Below are 25,000 nucleotides of genomic sequence, written 5' to 3'. Positions count from 1 at the left end.
CCCCAGGATATCTTCGTAATCATTATAAGAGTTGCATTCCCACTAGCCCTGGGATACCATAACTGGGGCAGATTATGTCAAAACTGTAAAGAGGCTTAGTCGTGGGAACTCACTATGGTGAGGGAGCTTAAATTGGACATTCTAAATTGGGTAGAACATCGTGGAGCAAAATAATTGAGCACAATAAAATTAAAAGAAATATTAAAAGTTAATGTTCAAATGTATCATTTAAATGTTATTTTAAAATGGCATATTCCATGAATATTTCATGTAATCTACTAGAAATCTGTCAGACCTGCTGTTTTGAACATGCTTTTTGACCTAACATATACAGGAAAAATCTTGTTCTTTTAAGTTTCAATGTAACTTTTTGTGGCCTCACAGTCTAGGTCAGTTAGAAAGATAATTAAATAACAAGTTATTTATTTAAAAGTCCTATTAACAACAGCAAAGTACTGTATTTGGCTCTTCAGAGATTTCCCCAAATAAACTTAAATTGCAAATTTGCCAGACTACAGGTCAGGGGATCTGTATGTAACTGGCAGAACAAAGTAATCATTCTTTATAAGTTATGAAATTACTATTCTTTCAGGTTCACTTTGGATCATGACAAATCAAAATACACTCTCCTTTTCATTCCTTTTTTGATGAATTATTCCTTTTAGTGCGTAAATCACTCGGTACAGTACATATAAGCTAATAAAACTCAAAGCCAAGAGTTTATTTATAAATATGCAATCCGATATCCATTTTGGAGTGTGCTGTGTTACCTGAATGATTAATTGTGGTCTTGTCAAGATTAAAATACACAATATGTAATTGTGTTGACTTTTGCTATTTTTTTTTTTATAATGGGTCTAAATAAAATGTGTTTATCTGACGGTGGCTTCTCAGTTGCTGGTGCTCAGCAGGGGTTGGCAAGCTGCCAATGTGGTAAAAGAAAGGCTAACGTTCCCTCATAGTTTCCAGTGATGGGTGAAGTATCATCAAAGAGGAGAGATTACATAATAGAAACAGGCGAATAACTGTGCAAATAATAAGGCGTAGAAAAAGAGAGCTAAAAAAATTCTTCAGTGTAGAAAACTGTATCCAAAACTCAAAACTCAATTCTCATGATGGTTTACTTAGTACTGCCTTTACTAAAGTTTCATAATTTTCAATAAAGTGTTGATACTTCAGTTCTTTACTAAGAAAAGGTTGCAGGCTAAAGTAATTAGGTTTGTACGAATGGGTGACTATTCAAAGAGGTCCAGCTGAGAAAATATGACAGGATTCTTCCTACTTTGCATCCAATTTTGTATTTATTTATTTGTTTCGATCTAATCTTTTAATATTTATCACATCACTGAATGCTAACGAGCATGCAGACGACTGAAGTTGTTTAAAAAAAATGCTGACTTTTAAAAATGCAAAGTAGGAAAATGTACCTTAAAATCAGGATAATTGCATAAGTAGGCCTACATATAGTAAGATTCAAGACACGTGGGGAAAAAAAGTACTTTAACTCTTTAAATCCCAGATGCCTCTATCCCTGTCTACAACAGCAATACAACGAGTTTAACGATTTCTGCAATTCTGGTATGGAAAGGGTTAAAGGTATATCGCATTGCAGGTTCTTTTGACAAGAAATCAAATGGCACTATATTGCTGTTTTAGAAAATGAATAATGGTTGCTTCCTAGGCTATTTAACTACAGCCCCGCAAGCACATTACTAAACAATAACGAACTAAAAACAGTTGTGCTCCCAGATTAAGTAGAAATGCTTCCTGGCTGGAAGAAAATTTGAAGGGGTAAATCAGTAGACTGGTCTACTGATGTGCAAGAGCAGAGCTAGCAGCTCTGGAAACATTCGCCCACTCGGCTTGACTGCTGTCTGGTGACAGATATTGTACGGGCATCACTCTGACCTGAACGTGAGAGCAAGAAGTGAGTGCAAGACAATATGTAGAGTCAGAACTTAAAGCAGTTAAAGAAGATTTACAAAATTGAATATTATCTAATAGCTACCATGTGACTGTATTTGCTTTTTCATTCAGGGTAAGGGTTCTTCATAATTTGTGTTTAAAAATACAAAGAGATAACCTTTGAGATGTCAAAAGCCTAATTTCTGACAATTATGTTCAACAAGATATTAAAGGCATATCAAGCAGCAACAAATAGCAATGTGCTTTTTTATGAACCCTAGAGCACAATCAGTAACGGTAACTATGGATGTCTGGAATAATTGAAACAAGAAACCCTGCTAAATCCTGGATAGTAACCTTAGTGTTTGTCAGAACAGAATTCGATATCGCTGTGAGGACCTAAGAAACTGCTTGCTCTTTTATTCGTGTGACCCATGCCACTGGATTGTGAAAGTGTAGAAGCAGAGTGGACACCAATGGGGGTGGTGGTATTACATCTCAGCACAAGGACCACTTAACCGTTTATAAAACAGATTTAGCTGACAGAGATATCTTACTAAGGCATGCTGGATCATGGAATAACCAGCAGCCTACTGCATATCACTGAGTACAGCTCAGTCAGTTAATCCCTGTATTGTATTATTGCAGGAGGCAGGTTCTGAGCTAATTAAATGTAATCACAAACCACACAGTCGCAAGGACGGAGGGAGGGTGAGGCGATTAGCTTCATTTCAGTCAGGACAATCTTGCGTTAAATAACCACCTATATTATAATGCAAAATCTTACAGATTTCCAAAAACATTGAACCCAAACAATGGTTGAAGGAAAATAAGTATGGTAAAAATACTTGAAGCACAGCCTCATCCTTTGGAGCATCCTGGTGCCACCTGTTAAAAAACAAATAATAAAATAATAAATCAATGCGATGTGTTCATCCCAGTGAAAAATATTAGGCAGAGGAGCATCGTATAATGCCCCCCTCAGGACGAATCTGGGAGTGAGCTGGTGGTGGTTGGGGAGGTTGAGGTGGTAATTCGAAAGCACGGCAGGACTGAGTTTGCCAAGAACGTTTATGTACCTTATAGGTTAATGGGAACTTGCTGGTAATTGGCTTGTAGATTGACCAATTACTTGCACTAGGCACTTGTATTAAGGATGCTATAGATTTCCTGCCTGAAAACCAGAAGCATGGAGGCGGTGGCTGTGGTAGCCAAACAGGTTAAAAAAAGTACTGCCATTTTCAGACTTTTTAACATTTTTTCAAAATTTTGCACTGAACAAAGAAGCTTGCCAAAAAGCAATTTTATTATTATTATTATTATTATTATTATTATTATTATTATTATTATTATTATTATTATTATTATGTAGTTTATTTTATTATTCAATAACCTACATAAAAGCCACAAATAGACTTTTAACAAATCTATCTGACTTTGGAGTTTGATGAGATTGTGGAGTAGATAGTACAATCCAGTACTTTCTTTTTTCAGCTCTTGAAATGTTAAATATCGTAAGTGACATTCTTGCAAAAGTTAGAAACTGAAGTTTGTAATTATTCACTTAACTGTTCCATACAACATTTCAAAGAAAGAAGAAGCGTGTGGCTGTTGTACCATTAATACTAATTTCAATCTTTTTTCCAAGAAAAATTTCTGTAGACTTTGCAAAACCTTTATTTGAAGACGACTGTGCGTGCATTCACATGTGGGTGGCAGTGGATCCTTTGGGAGGTATGCAAAGTACAGCCATTATCTTAAAGTGGTTATAACTGCATTTAAAAAAAAATCATTGTGCCTGTCTAGCCAGTACTGTGTGTTCAGTTTTTAAAGAAATGCCTTTTGTAGCAAACATGTATTTTCTTTTTAAAAAACAATGTATTGTACAATACATAAAGAACTTTTAAACTTTTAGTGTGCAAAGTTGGAGAAAACAAAATGTTCAGAGGTAGCTATGTGTGTTTAAACAGCCACCATAGTGGTACATATATAGCTGAATGCACAGCCTAGTTTTGCATTACAGTGCTTGCTCCTTCCCCTTTGAAGCAGGTTAATTTGCCGTTCTTGTCAGAATTGTAGGCAGCGTGACTCTTTCCCGTTTGTAAATTGAAGCCATGCAGCATTGTATTTTTGTTTCTGCACATCATTTACACTGTGCACTCAGCCTTTTCATTCCTGATTATCCTGCAGATATGTTTCATACAAGACTCAGAGGAATGTTTTTTTTTTTTGTAGTTACATTTGTTCTTGGTTGAGCAATTCCTGGTACTTTCAAGTTGCAGTTTTCCACTATCCCGTTCATAACATAATGCCTTGGTGACTGTTTACCATAGCTTGGACTATGCTGGCCAGTCTACATTGTTGTGTGTTCATATTTCCTTCATGTATTTTATTCTGTAGGGATTCAGCACACACCCTTCTTGTAGCAGGATAAGCTTATTAATGTGCTTGTCAAGTTCAGGAAGCAATTAATGTTATTTTTTTTAATACATTGCAGATATTTTGCAGGACCCACCAATAGAGCAGATATTGTCAATGTGAGTTTATAAGGTAACAATTATTGTACTGTAAGTGGATACAAAAATATTTAGTGCTGTATGGGGCACTACACCTTACAATGAAAGTATTCAGGGGAGAGACCCTAACCACACCACATATGATACTGTCCTGTATTGTTTCTCCTCAACACTCTCTTCACCAGAGATATAGGGAGGCATACTGTACATATTTCACATTTATCCTAATTTCCAGTGACCTATTTCTTTTTTTGTTTGTTGTTGAAAGCTCTTGAAACAAGCTTAGAAAAGGAAAATGAAGCTCATATTATTTATCTAGGTTATCTAGGTGTTGGATGACTTTGTGGCAGCCACTATCCATCTCTGGGGCCTTTCAACTGAAGTTGCTGGTGAACACATGGACTCTGTTTGAGGAAACTGCTTACATTAAACTATCTGTGTTTGCACGTGGAACACACTGTAGTTTAATATATTGTATAGTTTTAGAAACAAACAGTAAAGCATGCAATTGTGTAGAGTCGTTCACACTCATTTTCACACATTGTACATATGCATGTTATCTACTTTCTCATAACAGTATGTTGTAAGTTGTGGTGGGTATGTATGTTACTGACATACTTGTTTTAAATTCAAAGCTGTTTGTTTATCATTCAGATTTCGACACGTTTGTTGGTTTGACTGCCTTGGTGACCAGGAGGCATGCATTGGTTTGCGTTTGTCTTTAGCCCTACAGTGTTACTATACCAACTGCTTGTTTGCTACAATCTATTATGATCCCTTACATATTCATATCTAGAAATTATCTGAAGTCCTAAATAACAAATGCACCTTCAGTTCATTTGGTTATGTTTCTTCTGACCTTGAAATTATCTTCAAACGAAATGTATCACGTTGCAAAGTATCAAAATTTTTAAAGATCCTGTAATTACCTTGAAAATACCTCAAACTCAATTCGAGTCTCTAGGCTCTAAACAATTAGATTGTATTGTTTGTTATATAAGTGTATTCTATATAATGGTTGTGTGACTAGGATTGTGCTGTATTTGTTTTTATGGCCGTGAAGCTCAATTAAGTCTTTACCGATTGTGTTAGTCTCTTGTAAAGCTTTTAACAAACAGCTCAACATCAATCTTGTCTAGTTTGCATTGTGAAACTTTATTGCACATGTCTTTTATGCGAATGTCATTGTCCATTAACTTGATAGATTCTCCCATGGAACTTGTAGGTCTCTTTTTACTGTAGTGTTATTCCATTCTTTCAACATGTAGTTAAGCCATGGTGATAACCTTCAAAAAGCTCATTGACCTAAATGATAAAGACTCATAAACCATTTTACAGGCAGTGATTTATCCCCAACACGTTATTTACCTTTCGCAAGTACCTACATGGTAAATACAGTAGAGTCCTGGTTGCTAAGCAATCTTAATGCAGTGGTCATTTCCTGTCTGTCCTCTTGTTTAGTTTATGTGCAAATTTGCTTTGTGTTGACCTTTTTCAGTATGATTATATTAGTCAGTTGGCTATCATTACATGCTTAAATAAAATGTACAATTTATTGGCTGATTTTCACCAATTCGTTGTGTTACTAGAACACAGGTCTGACATAACTACTTATTTGTATTTCTCTGATGCTTGTTTTTGTGTAAAAATGATGACAGGTTTCAAAATACTGCAAAAGTCACAAAATTAATTCATACCTAAAAAAAGGTTCCAAAAGAGGCCTTGCTTCTTTGCTGAAACGTACGATAAATAAATATTCACAACGTAAACTGTAAAGTGCTGCAGGGGCAAACAACAATGAGCAATGCAGTTAATTTGCAATTCACTGAAACAAAGTTTGTAAATCCATTAATCCTAGGCAATCTTCTACACTGCACACACTGCTGTGTTCCCCCGTTGACAAAGCCTACAGAACCCAATTGGTTCCACTCTGCTTCTTTTCATATACACCACTGCCTCAGATGTGACACACAAGTCCTTTAGAATAGGTAAAGTCCATTGAATTGCATTGGAACATATGCTGGGGTTGTACAAAATAATAGAACCTGAAACATGTAGAACACTCTTGTGAAAACTCGATTATTCACAAGGAATGGTAGTTGAGTCCTTCCAGTTGAAGTCATTAGTGGTAGTAGGCTATACTGTAAGTGAGAAACCCATTACATTTCTGATGCACAGTACTGATATTTAGGCTGTACATTTTTAAATACTCTACACAGTCAAAGTTAACAGATTTGATACTTTGCCTTATGAAACAGCTAACACTATGAATATGCTTTTGATACCGGAAACTTGCTTGCTGTGTCCAAATCACTAGGGTTCCAAACATGATTCTAATTTGTGATCATTCAGTGAGACTGAATGTGCATCTAGCGAGTGAGAGGCGGTCAAATATCGCTGAAGAAACTCATATTAGTTGATCAAACAGATTGTTAACCTGCCAGTTCTAGCAAGTGAACCATGGCAGATATGTGAAAGTATTGTGCAAGCCATATCTTTGTTTGGCAACAACGTTTTCAATGTATATTTTTGCCAAAACATGTTAATAAATCATCACCCTTTCAGGGAACATGTTTGTTTTGAGCTGACTCATTGACTGAAACATTGTAAAGCATTTTAATTGTGCAACAACTTTCAGAGACTTTGCCAAATGCATCCAACCATTCTGGAGCAAACATGGTGTCTGTTACCCTGGAAACCTTTCTTTACACAAAACGTTTCTGTGCTTTTTCTTTTCTGTTTTGGGCTATTTTTGCTCTTGTGCTACTGAGCATCCTTTTAGCAACGGTCTGCCTACTGGACTGCTGGTTCATACTTGTGTACCCTGGTGTGTGTTAAAAAAACATATTACAGACATGCACAACTCATATATATTTAGAAACGTTTTCTGATAACTCTGTTAGTACACTAGTAACTGTTTTCTTTTTCTACTGCTCATAAAAATAAAATAAAAATTCAAAATATTTGCCCTTAAGCCACTTACTTTCAGCACTGGCAACTCAAGACGGTATGTACTTCAACATGCCAAAAACAGTGAAGATTGCAATAAAGTTACAGTTTTCATTATCTTTCTTGCACTGTCATTGTTCAGTTCATTGGGTTTTGTTTTCAGGAAAGTTGTACTGGGATAAAAAAAAGGTTTCTCGAGCTTCTGTAGACGTAATTTAAGAAACCAATAACAACGCATGTTTGTGTGTTACTCCTATATATATATCATGAGGAACTATCAGTCATTCCTTTGGATAAGGAAAAGCAAGGCGGTGGCATTTACTGCAATACCCTCAGATAGCCAACCACATGTATATCTCTTCTGTCCCTTCCTTCCTCCCAAAAACACAATGGTACTGGAGGTATACAGGGACATACAGTATTGCATTTGTTCATCAAACCTAGTCGTGCTCCATTGCTCTTAGATACGAAATTAGAAATCAATACTGAGGCACCTGAACACTTTCTGAGCCCGTCCTTTTAATGATCATCAATGCATATGCATGTATTATTATTATTATTATTATTATTATTATTATTATTATTATTATTATTATTTATTTCTTAGCAGACGCCCTTATCCAGGACGACTTACAATCGCAAGCAAATACAAATACATTCAAATGTTACAATACAAGTCATACAATAAGAGCAAGAAATACAATAATTTTTTTTTTTTTCAAGTGTGACCCCCATGGTTAATTGAGTCAGGAGTTATTTAAGTGCTATATGGGCAGCCAGGCCATGTTAGGCAATCTTAACCTTGTCAAAATTCAAGGATTTCATTTAGGAGTGAAGCTAGTGTCTGATAAAGGTATTAAAAATGGCCCTGTGGGAGGGGATATTCCCTGTACTTGATGAATGCGTTTTTGTAGTTGAGACCCACACTGCTGCTTAGCAAAGTGATAGGTTTGCTTGTTAGTCATTCTTTAAAGCCCTTGGATATTAAACAATGAAAAGCGTGTCCATTCCTTAAAGTGACCACAGGATTTAGGGTAGAAAACGGGATGAAGTGAATGTGTACGTTGAAGCCTAGTCTGGTGTTTCTTCTTTTATTGTGCCGTACAGTAGGTAGTTCATCCTTAACTTTAAAACACTCAGTTGTATGCTATGTAGAAATACAGACCCAAACACAGAGTGAATGGAACGGAACAATCCTGAAGATTAATATATTCCAGGAGCATGTTCCAATTATTTTTGGTTAAAGGGTAGATATCTCTGACAATCCTGAAGAAAGAGTTGTTGCTTCACTGGAGCTGACCTGTCAGTTTGTGATGCTCCTGGAGGTGTGGATGCACCAAGAACAGGTATCTTAAATACTTTCAGTAAGTGTTCACTTTGTGTCTGGATGTTCCCTGAGCATTTTTACTGGTGAATAATATGGATAGACAGATACATTTTTCATAGATTTGATTGTTGCATATTTGTTGAGATATGAATTTAATGTAGGTTTTTTTTTTTTTTGGGGGGGGGGGGGGGGTGATAATGCAGCATCCTCAAATGCATTCATTTGAAATGTAACAAGACATGGTAAGCGGTCTGAAAATTATTCAGTCCACACAGTCCACCAGAGGAAAGCACAGTATGCACCACCTGCCATAATTCCCATTTGACAGTTCAGGTCTGCCTGACTAGCCATCCCCAGGCCCGGTTCCATATGCAAAGTTTCACATGCTGGGTCTCTGTGGGTTTATGTCCTGCCTTGTCATATCTCAGAACTATGTAATTGAGCATCTGTTTTTAATTACCACCTAAAGCCTTTTCAACCAACAAACTAGCAGATGTTCAGACTGTCCTATTTTTAGGCTTATCCCAAAGATGGTGACCACCTCATACCTAGCTATCCAAAGACAAGCACACTAAGCAGTCCGTAAAGTTCACACACACTTGTTGGTAAACAGATCCCTAACAATTTCTGCTATGTCCCTCAATATACATAACAATATATATATTGTTTTTCACTTAACATGTGTAATTCAAATGACTTGGTGTTCCTGTGGGTTTGGGAGGAAAATGGTCTGGATAGAGATTGTCTCACTGAGCAACCTTTATTGGCCAGGCATTCGACAGGATGCGCCTCCAGTACTGTAGTATGGCAACAGCTTAGGTTCTGCATCTGAAAAGTGGAAACACAGACAATGTTGTTCACAAAAAAAAATTGTCTTTTTAAGCCAGCATAGCACATTAGTTAATGATTGATTAAGCTGCTGTGTCTCACAAGCTTAATTCAATTTTTTACTGAAGTTTTAGCTAAAATCGTTTTCTACTTTGTCAGCCAAAAAAGGTCTGTTTCTGCTAATACTGCAGGACGTGACTCACCTTCACTTAAAATACTGGTTTTGTTATTCTAGTAGCTTTTTTTTTTACAGGGATATTTAACACGCTGATATTTTTAACATGGGTTTAACCACCTTTAATATGTAAAAAAGAAAAAGAAAAAGGATCTGCACAGCATATGAGGAAACATTATTAATTCATGGCCAACGCTAACTGACCCAGCTGAAACAAGTGATTGCAATCATTTCTATCCACCTCTGGTGCTAACAGTCACATTCCGTTCTCTGCTCTTTCTCTTTGCACAAACATGTTTCAGCCCTCGCATGCGAGTCGGTAATTAGAAATAAGTCAGCCAAGGAAAATGAGACCGCAACCAAAGCTTAAAACTTAGACATGCTGCATTGGACAAAATAAAAGCACCTGCAACCTTATAAGGTTGCTTTTCAGTAAAGAGAATCAAATGGTACAGTAAATTAGCATTTTTTTTAATGCTTTTCTAAAAAGTAGACACGTGTATTGGCTAATGCCTTCGCAGAGGATTCTGTTGACTTCAGGTGGATTTATTTTTATTTGTTATTGAAATTGTTGATCAGTGTGGCAAAGTCCCCCCCCCCCCCCCTGTGTATGATATGTTACGTGTTGTGTGTAAATGTTGGTGTTTAGGCATTGGTACACGGGATATAAGCGGTCTGTGTTTCACGTGTGTGTAAATTGTATATTTGTATTTAGGCACGGGGATGGCACATCACATCACGTGCAAGTAAAAAGTAATATGTGAGCACGGGGAATTGCACTTTAATTAATTCACGTGCAGTTGTACCGAGATTCCAATTGAATGATTGACTAGCAATCGAATCTCGGTACAACTGCATAAAAGCTGCATGTTTTCACTCACTGGGGGTTGGTGTTCGGTGAGTGGAGAACGGGAGAGAGAGGAGAAAAGAAAGCAAAGCAAAGCAAAGCAAAGCAAAGCAAAGCAAAGCAAAGCAATTAGTGTTTTCACTCACCGTGTTTGTCCGTTTGTCTGTTCACTGTTTAGTCTGTTTTGTTTGTCTCTTTATTTTGGCATATAGTGCCGTGTCCCGTGTTTTTGTGTTTAAAACCTTTTATTTTCTGTTTATTAAATGCTGAGCGCAATCACGCGCTCAGCTTAACCAAACTCCACATCTCTGTCGTTTGTGTTCCTGTTTCTGGTCTGACGCCACCCACTCCGGCCGTCTTTGTGACACGTGGTGTCAGAACCGGGACAACAGCGCCTCCAGGGCTCAGGCCAGAGCGGGAACCGCAGTTTTTTTTGTGGAAAAGTAAATAAAAAAAAATAAAAAAAAAAATGGAAGGCTGGAACTGGAGAGACGGCTGCAGTGAGCTGGAGGATCTCCTCGGCAGGTTGGAGGACCAGGTTGGTGCCTTGCCTGCGGGGTGTATGGGCACACGGTGGCTGTCTGCCCCTTCCAGGAAGAGGAGGAGGAACCAGCCCAAAGGAGGAAGGTGAGCAGAAGGAGGCAGAGAGGGGGAAAAGTGAGGAGGAAGCAGAGGGAGCCAAGGTGGTGCACCATGTGCATTGCTTATGGGCATGAGGACGAGGACTGCCCAGAGCAGGAGCCAGGGGAGGAGGAGCCCGAACGTCCTGCGCCTGAGTGGGAGGAGCCCGAACGTCCTGCGCCTGAGTGGGAGGAGCCCGAACGTCCTGCGCCTGAGTGGGAGGAGCCCGAACGTCCTGCGCCTGAGTGGGAGGAGCCCGAACGTCCTGCGCCTGAGTGGGAGGAGCCCGAACGTCCTGCGCCTGAGTGGGAGGAGCCCGAACGTCCACAGCCCGAGTGGGAGGAGCCCGAACGTCCACAGCCCGAGTGGGAGGAGTCGGTGCGTCCACGTCCCAAGAGGGAGGAGTCGGTGCGTCCACGGCCCGAGAGGGAGGAGTCGGTGCGTCCACGGCCCGAGAGGGAGGAGTCGGTGCGTCCACGGCCCGAGAGGGAGGAGTTGGTGCGTCCTGTGTCCGGAGGGGAGGAGCTGAAGGCCCAAACCCCTATTTTTTTTTGGGAGGGACGAGGGTGTGAAGCTCAGGCTCCACAGCAGCTGCTGTTTTTGCTGCTGAAGGGAGCCCAGCGGAGACGCCCGCCACCAGCTCTACCCCCGCTGTCGGAGGAGCCGGCAGCGCCACCAGCCCTACCCCCGCTGTCGGAGGAGCCGGTCAGCGCCATCACCACCACCCGAGGGAGAGGAGCAGGAGCTGCCTCTGCCTCCACCACCTGAGGGAGAGGAGCAGGAGCTGCCTCTGCCTCCACCACCACTCGAGGGAGAGGAGCAGGAGCTGCCTCTGCCTCCACCACCACCCGAGGGAGAGGAGCAGGAGCTGCCTCTGCCTCCACCACCCGAGAGAGAGGAGCAGGAGCTGCCTCTGCCTCCACCACCTGAGGGAGAGGAGCAGCAGCTGCCTCTGCCTCCACCACCACCACCCGAGGGAGAGGAGCAGGAGCTGCCTCTGCCTCCACCACCACCACCCGAGGGAGAGGAGCAGGAGCTGCCTCTGCCTCCACCACCACCCGAGGGAGAGGAGCAGGAGCTGCCTCTGCCTCCACCACCCGAGGGAGAGGAGCAGGAGCTGCCTCTGCCTCCACCACCACCACCCGAGGGAGAGGAGCAGGAGCTGCCTCTGCCTCCACCACCACCCGAGGGAGAGGAGCAGGAGCTGCCTCTGCCTCCACCACCACCACCCGAGGGAGAGGAGCAGGAGCTGCCTCTGCCTCCACCACCCGAGGGAGAGGAGCAGGAGCTGCCTCTGCCTCCACCACCACCACCACCCGAGGGAGAGGAGCAGGAGCTGCCTCTGACTCCACCTCCCGAGGGTCCGCTGCTGCTGCCGTCGCCTGAGGTCATCGAGGGTCCTGCTTCGCCTGGGGTCGCTACACTGTGGCCGGAGCTCCATGAAGGGGAGCTGCCGGCCATAAAGAAAGAGGGTGAGGTCAGGAGACCAGCTCCCCCAGCTGCACTTTCGCGGCAGCAGATAGTGTGGCTGAAGCCCCGGAAGAGGGAGCTGCCAGCCACGAACAATTGGGGGGTGCCAGACATTCCACCATGGCCACCCCCAGAAACAACTTGCTTCCCCCTCTTCCGGGACTTTGGGACTGAGGGGGGAGGTGGCCATTGAGGCCATGTGTGCGTTGCACAAGGGGGGGTATATGTGGCAAAGTGCCCCCCCTGTGTATGATATGTTACGTGTTGTGTGTAAATGTTGGTGTTTAGGCATTGGTACACGGGATATAAGCGGTCTGTGTTTCACGTGTGTGTAAATTGTATATTTGTATTTAGGCACGGGGATGGCACATCACATCACGTGCAAGTAAAAAGTAATATGTGAGCACGGGGAATTGCACTTTAATTAATTCACGTGCAGTTGTACCGAGATTCCAATTGAATGATTGACTAGCAATCGAATCTCGGTACAACTGCATAAAAGCTGCATGTTTTCACTCACTGGGGGTTGGTGTTCGGTGAGTGGAGAACGGGAGAGAGAGGAGAAAAGAAAGCAAAGCAAAGCAAAGTAATTAGTGTTTTCACTCACCGTGTTTGTCCGTTTGTCTGTTCACTGTTTAGTCTGTTTTGTTTGTCTCTTTATTTTGGCATATAGTGCCGTGTCCCGTGTTTTTGTGTTTAAAACCTTTTATTTTTTGTTTATTAAATGCTGAGCGCAATCACGCGCTCAGCTTAACCAAACTCCACATCTCTGTCGTTTGTGTTCCTGTTTCTGGTCTGACGCCACCCACTCCGGCCGTCTTTGTGACAATCAGTTATATATTTTTTCATTCTTGTGCAATTACTGTGCTTTAAATATGTATTATTATTATTATTGTTATTATTATTATTATTATTATTATTATTATTATTTAGCTTTTCCAGTTATTCCTAAGCTTTACCAGGCTTTTACTGTGCTTTACTGCACATCATTGCAGAATCCCTTGTTAAAAACATGACATGACATGATGATGTGATGTTTCTATTCCTCCAACTTACGTGACATTGCTGGCAGTGTAATAAAAAAGCAAACAAATAGCTGCCAAAACGCTACCCCTGAAGCTCAATAGAACACTAACACAAGTAATACATTCATTCATCTACACAGATGTGTCTCCCTGATGCTCATCTTACTATAACTGGTACAGTAATACTTTACATCCAGGTTTCCTAAATGGCCATTTTAGACCCCTGGGACAAGTGCCTTCAATTGACAGCCTATTAGCAGATAAAAAGCAAAATGTCTTTACTGATAAAGAGCTTGCTGCTTATTCCCATACATTTCAGTAAAGATTTAAAGAAGTTGAGGAATTCTATGACTACAGAAAGATTGCAAGATTGAGCCAAACCTCTTTGTCACTAAGGAGTGTGGTGCCAGCGAGCAGGTGGATAGCTGCTACAGTGCTGAATTGCTACTTGAGCACCATCAATCCTCTATTGGCAATCTGCACCCTCAGAAGTGCAGTTTTTAAGGCTTCATTTTTTTTCTATTGCTGCTGTGATACTGCAAGTCACCAGCAAAATTGCTGTTTCAGACTGACAGTGAGATTATGATTCATGCTATCATCTTTTTCAGGTTTTGGAGAGGGCCTGCCAGACTGATGTGATTTTCATACTGAGGAGTCACACACCCTGCAACCCCCCCTCCATGTATTTTATACCTTCCAAAGAGTATTGAACAGATTTACAAAATATAGATGTTTTGGAATATAATATTTTAGTTTATATACAACATTTAATGTATAATAATTATATCCTCTTCCATAAAAGAAAAAAACATACTGCAGCGAAACAAGAGGTAGACCCGATAGAATGCTATGGCTAATTTTAGGGGCAATTGGCTGGGCTGTATTTGTTTCTCGATACATCACGGTTTAAAAATAGATATTTCCAGGATGCGCCCTATATCCTGGAGATCGTCAGTTTGTCCAGGCTATTCCACTGCCGACCATGGACGGGAGTTCTCAGGGGGTGGCGCACAATTGGCCAAGTGCCGTCCAGGTGGGGAGGGCCTAGGTCGGCCAGGGTGTCTTCGGCTCACCGCGCACCAGCAACTCCTGTAGACTGGCTGGGAGCCTGTGGGCCTGCATGTAAGTTGCTCAGAGCTGCGTGGTCCTCTGGCACTGTAGCTCTGAGGTGGCGGGCCAGCAAAGTGAAAAGAAGCGGACGGCTGACGGCACACGTTTCGGAGGACACGTGTGTCCGTCTTCGTCTCTCCCGAGTCAGCACGGGGATGGCGGCGGTGAGCCTGGTTGAAATAAAAAAATAATTCGGGAGAAAACAAGAAAAAATAGGTATTTCTAATATTTATTATTGCTTTTTAGGCTTGAATGCTACAGGATGGTAAGCCTACAGTATGACGTGGGTCAAGGGGGAGTGACAGCCGAGGGTTTATACTGGAGCCAGCCAGGCATGAGTTTGAAGAGTTTTTGACTGAAAGCAGGCAAGCACTGGTCATACAGTCTGCAATGCAGCCTTCTGGCATTGAATAGGGAACCAGACCTATTGTTCTATGGTTTTTTCTTTCCTTTGTCTCTATTAAAAGTGGCGGGGTGTCATGCTCTGAATCGGAAAACTACGTTCTGGGATAGAAGACCCTCATAAACATATAAATATTTCAAATTATGCCACTTCCTCTTTATTTATTTCAACATTAATGAAAAGAGGAAGAAAAGGTAAAGGCTGCATTGGTCGTTTTGCTTTTCTTTTCCATATTGCTGTGATAAAGGGGGAGGAATGGGTACCAAAGTGGATACCTTCCACACGCAGCGCTGGATTGGAGTCAGTGCAGCCATGTCTCTCCTTTGAGAGGTCAACAACCTGACAGGGCCTGCATCTGATAACCAGGCAAACTCATGTGGTCTTTTCTATTTATATCCCTCTGTCCAGCAGCTACACACACTCACATTCGCTCATACAGACATTAACACAATTAAATGTGCCACCGTTAACTGGAAGCTTTAACTATTCTTGCAAATAAATAAGTAAAAATGCACATCCTGGCATGCTACACACTCATTTTTAAACTTTTCCCTGGGGTGAAAAATAATAGAATCATTTCCCTTCCTGTTTTCAGAATGCAGCTGAAATCCCTTCTATATCTGGGAGTAATTGTTACACAGTTCCTAAGATCTGGGTTTCCCATTATCCCTGGGGTGAAGGTTAATGTGACCCTGGCCATTTTCAAAACAAAACCTTTGTTTTACATTACCTAGAATGAAGGGCTAAGGAGGAAACTTTCCTTTAGAAAGACCCTGACCCATGTGAATGTGTTGGGAGACAAAGGGGTTAGATCAGGGTTATCCGACTGTTAGTCTAGGAGGCACTGCAGTATTAGTACTGTTTAGAGCAGACCCATTTGTGTTTGATTGAGGCAAGAAACTTACACATGCATTGTAGACTATGAAATGCACTAGAGCAGGGAGATCTGGTCATGTATTCTATACAGTCAGTCCTTGTCTCACATATAATTGTATACTGTAAAGCAGGCCAAAGCATTTAAATATAAAAAATCACCTACAGCAGAAAGCAGCCGAATGTCTGCGACTTCACAAAGGACATGATAGTGGGCAATCCGTCCAACTGGCTCTCCCTCACCTCAGTGGCTACATTGACCAAATTGTCCATCTAGACAGTCTCCCAGGTGTTCCTGCCATGGCAACGTCACAAGCGGTTCATGACAGATCAAGCCCGCAGATGTGTGCAACGTATTGTGACAAGCAACAGACATGCTGAGGTGAAAATAAAAGAAACTCCAACACTGAACAAGACTTAAATATTTCCAAAAGTTGGTCTCACTTTTTTTTTTACATATACTGTATATTCATGAAATTGTTCTAGACTGTTAGCTACTAAATGGAAATTGTATTTTATTCATAAAAATAACATACATACCCTGTAAATAAGCTTCAAAAGACAATTGCTTGCCTTTGCTGGAAGCATGGAAAGTCAAAATGCTCATGTGCTTAATTAAACATGTTTAAGAAAACTGAAGCAGTATCTTATTTGTTTTTATGACTATAGATACTCCCTGGTCACCAGTATGGCTCTTTTAGTCCGTTTGGACCACTCTCAGTTAAAGCTAGGGGTTAAAGTCCAGTAGTACATGACAACTTACACTTTCAATGGAAAGACTTGCAGCTTAATGAAGTTATGTAGGGCATTTTGGCCTCCATGGGATACAATGGAGGACTTACTTTTAATAGAAACTGACAAGCTGTGCACATAAAGTAGATTGCTTTTTTTATTGTTGCACTACCAAGTCTAGGTCTTATACTTGATGAGTCTCTAAATCAACTAACTTTCATTGAATGCCCTTTAGCTGCTGTAAGTTAAACTTGTTGTATGGAAATGTTGGCTTTTGTAGAGTTGTGATCGATAATTATTACATTAATTCAAGTTTCATTACCTCTGCAACACCTTTACTTTCAAATTATAATCTAATAAAAGAAAGCTAAAACAATCCTTGGGCTTTGGACACCACCTACGTGCAAGTCATAATGCCAGCTTTTATTTCAACTAAACTGGTAAGGTCTAAAACTGTTCAAGGGATATTTCTCAACACTGACAAACCAGCTCTAAAAGGCATCATGACAACCACAACAGCCTTTCTTTCCTTCGTGGACGCTATGAGGATTTACAAACTAGCCTGAATGCACACTGTCCCATTATTTAATTGGGAAGGTTCCCCTGCTAATATAGTTTCTGTTTTACATTCTTTTATTGAGTTGATTTGCAGTCACTTTAGGTTGGGCATGTAGGTTTTTAGGTATGGATCCTGTCTTTCACAGTTTAAATCAGCAAAAAGGCTGGGGAGGCTCAGAAAGATTTCATAGTGCTTCAGTGCACCATACAACCTGCAGGCAGTTCAGTAGGGCTACATAATGTGTGGGTGTTAATAAACCAAATACTCCCTGGTTATTGGGGCTGTCCCCCACCCCTCCCCCATAGCGGCATCCAATATATTTTGTAGATATGGAGGATTTATTTATTGGCAACAAGGGTTAAAGAGGTCAGACAGTGTGGGGGGAAAATCTTTACATACGTCTTCCATCTCATCATATGCAGTGTTTACATTACAGATGTCAACACACAGGGCATTTATAGTTTTATTTCTAGATTATTGTTGAAGGTAGTCTTGCATGTTGATGTTGAGATGAACTGTGGCTTGCTGATTTAAAACCCAGGTCTTCAAGTACCAACACAATCCTCAATGTATCGATTTCTGATGTGGCCATGGGGACAGACTTGAGCCCAGCAAAGTGAAACCCTAAAAGATAATAGCATGGACTTAGGAAACGCTATCCTTTGACCTGTGTTCAAATACTGAAGTAATCAATGAAAGTATATGCTGTCTTGAGTTATCAATGTGTTGTAAGTGGCACCTGTGCAGGCCCTGTGGGCACAAAGTGAATAAACTGAACTAAGAACCTGGTCACTCCTGTTACAATCACAGCATGTCGCATGAGACTTACCAAGCTAGCTCAAAACCAGTTAAAGGCAGAATTAAAGAACAAATACAAGGACACAATATTGAAGCAAAAGCACACAGACCCACGAGGAATGATTGAAAACATCATAATATGCTGTAGTAGGGAAATAATAGGAAGGTAAACATTCTTGTACTCGCCTACAGATGCCTTGACCAGACTGCACCCAGCTACCACCAGACCCTCATCTCTCCCTACACACCCACTCGACCTCTCCGCTCCTCCTGCACTAGAAGACTGGCTGTACTTCCTCTACGCTCCCCTGTCTCCACAGCCCGCTCCTTCTCCACCCTTGCCCCGCAGTGGTGGAATGACCTTCCTACAGATGTCAGGCCGCCCAGTCCCTGACCACCTTCCGGCGCCTCCTCAAGACTCACCTCTTCAGACAGCACCTGTAGCACTCCTCTTTTCCCTCTGGACACTTTATCACTCTTACTTAATGTGCTTGCACTTATCTGCTCCCTATTTCACTGCATTTAATTCTATACTTTACAGAGTACTGTACTGTAATCTGCCACAAGTGTTATTCAATCTGTAGTATTTTGCATTTAATCGTATCCTGATGTAACTACCACTGACACTGTTATCTGCTCCAATACTGAATGGTATTTTGTCATGTACTTACTAGAACTGAAGTCATTGTATTTTATCTTGCTCTTAATTGTATTAATACTTGTACTGTGATTCTTGAAATGTATTTTTTGTTTACGACTGTAAGTCGCCCTGGGTTAGGGTGTCTGCTAAGAAATAAATAATACTACTAATAATACTACTAATAATAATAATAATAATAATAATAATAATAATAATAATAATAATACTCATATTTTAAAAACTAGAACCAAACAACTAATTAATATAAGCGAGGTTCTCTTAAGCAGTCTCAAGGTGTTTTTTTTCTCATTTTGTAACATTAATGGGAATTTTACTCCTTTCAAAAAAAGGAGTTGCTGTAATTAAAGAATGAAGAAAACACTTGGCCCACAGACTCGTGATGGATGGGGTATGGATACTGAACTAATCCCTCTCCTGGGTGCACCTTGAGGCTTGATTGCGGAACAATGTAGAGAAAATCTCAATAATCTAAACCAGCACCCTAAAATGTATAAACCTGTGCACCTAATTTCACTGTATTTGTATTGTATGTAGTTAAGTGGGCTAATAACAGCCCTGGTGGAAAATACCAGAATGCTTAATAAAGAGTTACAGAGTTACACAATAGACACCATTTTGTGTTGTCCTTGCTCAGTGGATACACACAAAGGCCTTCAGTTTCCAGTGCTGGCAATACAACTCCGGAGCCACATATGAATCACAAAAACAGTAGGGTACAGTACATGACCGCAAGCAAAATATCACTCTTCCTACTCTTTAAAGGCTATTTATTTTTCCATTATGGTGTTTATTACCCTGGCCTTTTGCAAAAGTAAAGTGAGATTGTTGAAGGCAGTGTGACTATTAGGAACAAGATAAGGTTCGATGTGCAAACACAGTTCCCTGATTCAGCAGTAATTTATTTTTCTTTCATAATTCATTCATCTCACACGCCACAGTATAAACTAATGTTTAATATTTAATGTGTTCTTATTTCCTTCATCTGGATTCCTGGTGCTTAAATTTCCCTGGAGACCTTACATCACTGTATGTCCATTCCTGTTCTCCATAATATTCTGTGTCTGTACTTAGATTTGTATGGGATTGTTTTAATATGTATGTATATATTTTCAGATATATATCACACAATGCCTCCAAGATGCTGGCTGTATTCAGTAGGCCTGGGCAGCTGTTGGAGTTGTATTTCTACAAATGTTGGTCACTGAATTTTACAATTTTATTTTGGTATTTCTAAATGTACCACTATTGAGTGTTTTTGTACTTCTGAATGTTATAATCCAATTTTACTACATTTTTGTCATGTTGCCTCTTGTGATAATGAAATGTATAAAACAACAAGATTAGAAGGAGTAATCTCATTGGCTGAAGTGTTCCAAACGGTGCAGGTATGTAGCCATACCAGCACAGCTTGGAACTTTGACTGATTCCCTTGACAACCAATTCACTCTGGGAGGAGAGGGGTCGAGAAGGGTTGGGGTGCCATTTAATAAACGCACTAACACAATCTCAGGTGTTCAAATATAGTCCAATATCCGCACACCTTGGCTTTGCCTCCTGCTAAACAACACACCTAGGCGTGTGGATAGTGGACCATATTTGAGCACCCTGTTGTGTGTTACTGCATTCATATTTCAATGTTATTGAATTTCATACTCATGAAAGTTTCAGTCAGATATGGTGCTGGCACATCAACTGCCATTCAGGCTGGATTCAAATGTGCACAAGCTGCTCAACGATGGAAAATGCATGAAAAGCTAAACTTTGGAAAACTATAACAGACACCAAGGATTCTTTTTTTTTCTTATTAAACCGATTAGGATTTTGGGGCACTACAGCGTCACGGGGTTATCAAATGTCTTTTTTTAGTTGATGCAGCTCATTTTTGATGACAAAGCACAATTCTGTCAGAGTAAAGATGGCAGGCAGAGTAAATCTGCTGTCAGGCAGCCTGAGTCAGTTGTTATTTCTGTTGGTTTTAAATATCTTGGAAACATCACACATATACAAAAAGCCCTTGTAACTTCAACTGGTTGAGGGATAGTGTCACAGTGCTGTTCTTGGTATATTTAATATGGTTCATTCCCTCTGAGTAACTTTTCTTTTACATGTGGTATAGTTTGTTACGCCTAACAAACTCAGTAACAGAGACAGAGGTTGACTAGCACTCTTGTTTTAAAATTCAGTTATGTACACCATCTCTTGTTTGACTGTGTTCTCTTTGCAAGAGCTATTGACCCTTTATCCAGCTGCTTTAATTAAAAACACATTAACTTAATCTTGGTGAACCACTCCGACACCACGTAAACCTTGCTGTCAGGGTGGGCCAGGTAAATCACTCTGGAATGCTTGTGTTTTATGCATTCTGAATGCAAGCCAGATTCCTTTGCAGCTGAGACCTTTAACAGAGGACATAACTGCTTACCCCAGTAGCACTTGGCTGAAAATGTTTTCCCTGAAATTTCTTCAAATCATAGTTATGTAATGTCACGAAACAGAACTGGGCCCTATCCTGTAACACACGCAGAAAAAATGACTTTTGAGCCACCGGCAAGGATAGCTTGAATCTACTGGAGGAACAATCCAGTCCTCAAAGCAACTCAACTAGTATAAAAGAGCCCCAGACCAGTGCTAATTTGTGTCTTTATTTACATGAGTACAGCCCCTTACGCTGAAACGTGAATGCAGCCAGAGCGCTGTGTGTTTTGTTTTGTTGTTGGCACACGGAGATGACTACGGGAGCTGAAGCTGACCAGCCAGCACGTACACCTGGAGGTACCTGCACTGCCACCCCACTGAAAGCTGTCAAGACCACCAGAGCACCTTCCCGTGCACACCCATCAACCCATGTATGTGTGGATTACAGCATCGCTGTTTTATTTTTATACCTTTTTGTTTGGGATTGTAAACCTGCCGTTTTTAACCCCCAATACCATTGATGGTATAGGGGGTTGGATTGTAATTATTAAAAATTGACCTTTTTATTGTAAATATAACTCCTGATTGGACATTCACTTATTTCCACATCACTCACACCCTGACAAGGTATTTTGATGTATCTGTTTATAAAGTATTTGCAGCAGCAGATTATACCAATTTAATATCCCTATGGCTACAAAAGATTAAACAATCTGTTAGTAAGTAGCTATATATGCTGGAGCAAGGTGGCATTTGCTTCGTACTTATAATTCTTAACTAACCTTTGGCAGAACATTGTCTGTGATAAATTGCAGCTGCACTTTACTGTGTAGTTGGAGGTCCATTGTTGATTTTGTTAAGAAAATGAACTAGGAATAAATATTCACTGAGGCTCTTAGAGAGACCCCAGGATTGGCTATTCAAATTGAAATCTAACAATTGTCACTATAATATTTATACAGCACATCTCATAAGAACAGCTGTGATTACTGTAGGGGGTTTTCTTGACATGCAAGAACTTAATAAATAATGATTTCTTAATGCATGAGTACTGTACTCCAACTATCCACACAATAATTGGGGAGGGGGGCTTTTTCTTTGCTAGGCTCATGAGGACATTGCTGGTTACTCATAACAGGAAATGTACTTATTGCATGCACAATAAGTATATTTTAGTTAAATTCTTCCAATATCATCTATAGGCACAGTACAAGTCGTATTCAGTCATTTTAAAATTCACAGAAGCCATGCATGGTCGGTCTACAGATAAAAACATTGTCCAACATAGACCTAATGGTAAAGGACCTTCCACCTTTCTTTCTCAGAGTTGCAGAGAGGAGATAGATTACATGAGTCAGAACAAGAGGTAACTGAGGTTCTTAGAAGTGCCAGGGTAGAGCTTCTCCAGTAAAACGTGCAGGTTCATAGATAAACATTCCCAATGATGATCTACAATAGTCTGAGTACAGTATGTACTGAGTCTTCAGGGAAGCAATATTTTGCCACTTGGGTGTTATACCGCAGTGATATTTAATCTTGAGTGTGTTCAAGTCATAGAAATACATGGGTACAATATGCAGGGCAAAATGCCGCCTGGTAGCGTGTGGTAACGCTCATGTGTGTCCATGCCTTAAAGTGTTACTGAACAGGGTTTAAGCACAATGCATTACTTTCCCTGGTCTCCTGCTTTGTGTACATATTCTTGCAACATCTTTTCCAACATAATTGTGTTTTTTTAAAATATTTTTATTAACATATCTCTGGTCATAAGTCAGTTTTGACTAGCTATTTTAGTTTCACATTAGTTATGCTTTAGGTCTTCCCCTCAGAATCTTCTGACTCCATAACATCGGCTTCTAAAATCCAACCTGTTCAATCAGAAACATTTCATTGGTTCCTGACTCCTCTCCCAAAGTTCAACATTTTAATTGGTTCGTCTGTCTTCCCTGCTCACTGCAGGGTTCAGAGGAAGCAGGAACAGGTTTATGTGTTGTGTTTTAAACCCTACAGCCTGTTCAGTCACACTTCAAGGCTTCCTGATCGCGAGTTACCAAAGTTGGCAGGGCTACAACTGAAATGCTAATGCCCAGGCAGTTCTGAAATGTCAATTTTCCATTACTCTGGCAGCTTTAAAAGCTTAAATTGCTGCAGTTAGTATTTTAACTGGTGCTTTCAGGATTGTGGGCATAAACCTGAAGTTTATTAGTTTTGCATAATCACAGCGTGGATTATTTGGCTAAAATAACCTACTTAAGTAGCTGTCTATAGAACAAGGTGGGCTTGATAGAATGACAGGCTTAGCTGAAAGAAGGAGTTTAATGTTTTGGAGTGAAGACCAATGTGTCTTACTTAAAAATGCACAAGTGACGTACAAATGGCCATGTCTGTCATGGCAACATCATTTTTTTTTTTTGGTTCTTTGTTAATCCACTGTGCAGAACATCTCTGGAGTTCACGTCCATGCCAGCGCATTTATCTGTTTTCATTCAGTCAGAATGATCCGTTAATGAGAAAGTAGCTCAAAAGACATTTTAATATTCTTTATTTTATGTTTTCAGTACCTTTCTGTTTGTGACATTTGCAATCGTTATAAATGCCACTGCTCAAATATTCAGTTTTGTGGATTTTTCGTATCACTTGAAAAGACCGTCTCCTGTTCGAAGTTGCCAGAATTTATTTCAGTAGTTCAGAAACAAACCCACACAGAATTTGTGAATAGTGACATGGTAAGTGTTATTTAAAATCTCCTGATTGGTTGGTAGATGATGTAATGAGTGTGGGGGCAGTCCTTCCTCCCTTACTAAAGTTATAAACTTTTATTTCTAATTCCATGAATTGACTTCCTCATTCTGGTAATGTTGTCTCCATTGCTACCAGTGGGCATTGCTTTAGTTTACCCATTAATGTTATTTGAAAATTGAGCCTTTGCATGTTTACTACTGGGTTATTTGTGTAATGCATCAATTTAATTAGTGTTCTCATAACAATTAAATTAATTGCCCGGTCATACTTGTATGATCAGATATGGAAGTACTTGGATAATCTGATTGTTTTGTATTTTTGGAGCAACGTCACTAATAGTTCAAGGGACGATACCGGTAGCCATGGAGACAGCATGAGGAAGTGCAAAGTATTAGAATTCCAGTCAAGTTCAAATAAAGAAGCCGTTCAAATCACTTCCCGGGTTATAGAAATAAATCAAATGAAACAGCTCAGAATGGTTGCAAACATCATTAAAAAAGGTAAAGGAAACCGGTAAAACAAAGTATTTAACATGGCATTAATAGATACATGCTATTTAAATGAATAATCTCTTTTACAATGGAGACCTGACCAATAAGTTCTCAATCAAGGTCAAAGTCATACAAATTTTAGCCATCATCAAAAAAAAATGAGATCAATTGAGTAGACCCCAAAATATAACCTAAGCTTAGGTCTGTGTTTAATATTCTCATGTTATATACCCATATGTTTAACATGCATGGATAGGTCTGGTCTTGTCAGAAAAGAGGGGTGAATGAAAGCCCTTCAGGCCTACCCAAGTTCCCTCTTATTCTTTGGGGAAATTATTTATTTGAGTGAGCAGTGTGTATTTACTACAGTAGCATCAATGGAACATATTATAGGAACCATGGATTTGACCATGTGTGTACTCAAACAGCTAGCACCTTTTTTCAGAATGTGTAAGTGAAAAGTATGACAGAGGAGGAAGAGGAGGTACTGCCTGCCCGGAAACGAAAGTGGATGAGGGACGTCCATTCCCGGGGGCAAGCAAGGGAACCGGTG

Source organism: Acipenser ruthenus, chromosome 22, assembly GCF_902713425.1.
Source record: "Acipenser ruthenus chromosome 22, fAciRut3.2 maternal haplotype, whole genome shotgun sequence".
In the NCBI taxonomy this organism is placed as follows: Eukaryota; Metazoa; Chordata; class Actinopteri; order Acipenseriformes; family Acipenseridae; genus Acipenser; species Acipenser ruthenus.
Note: the sequence above shows the minus strand (reverse complement) of the source record.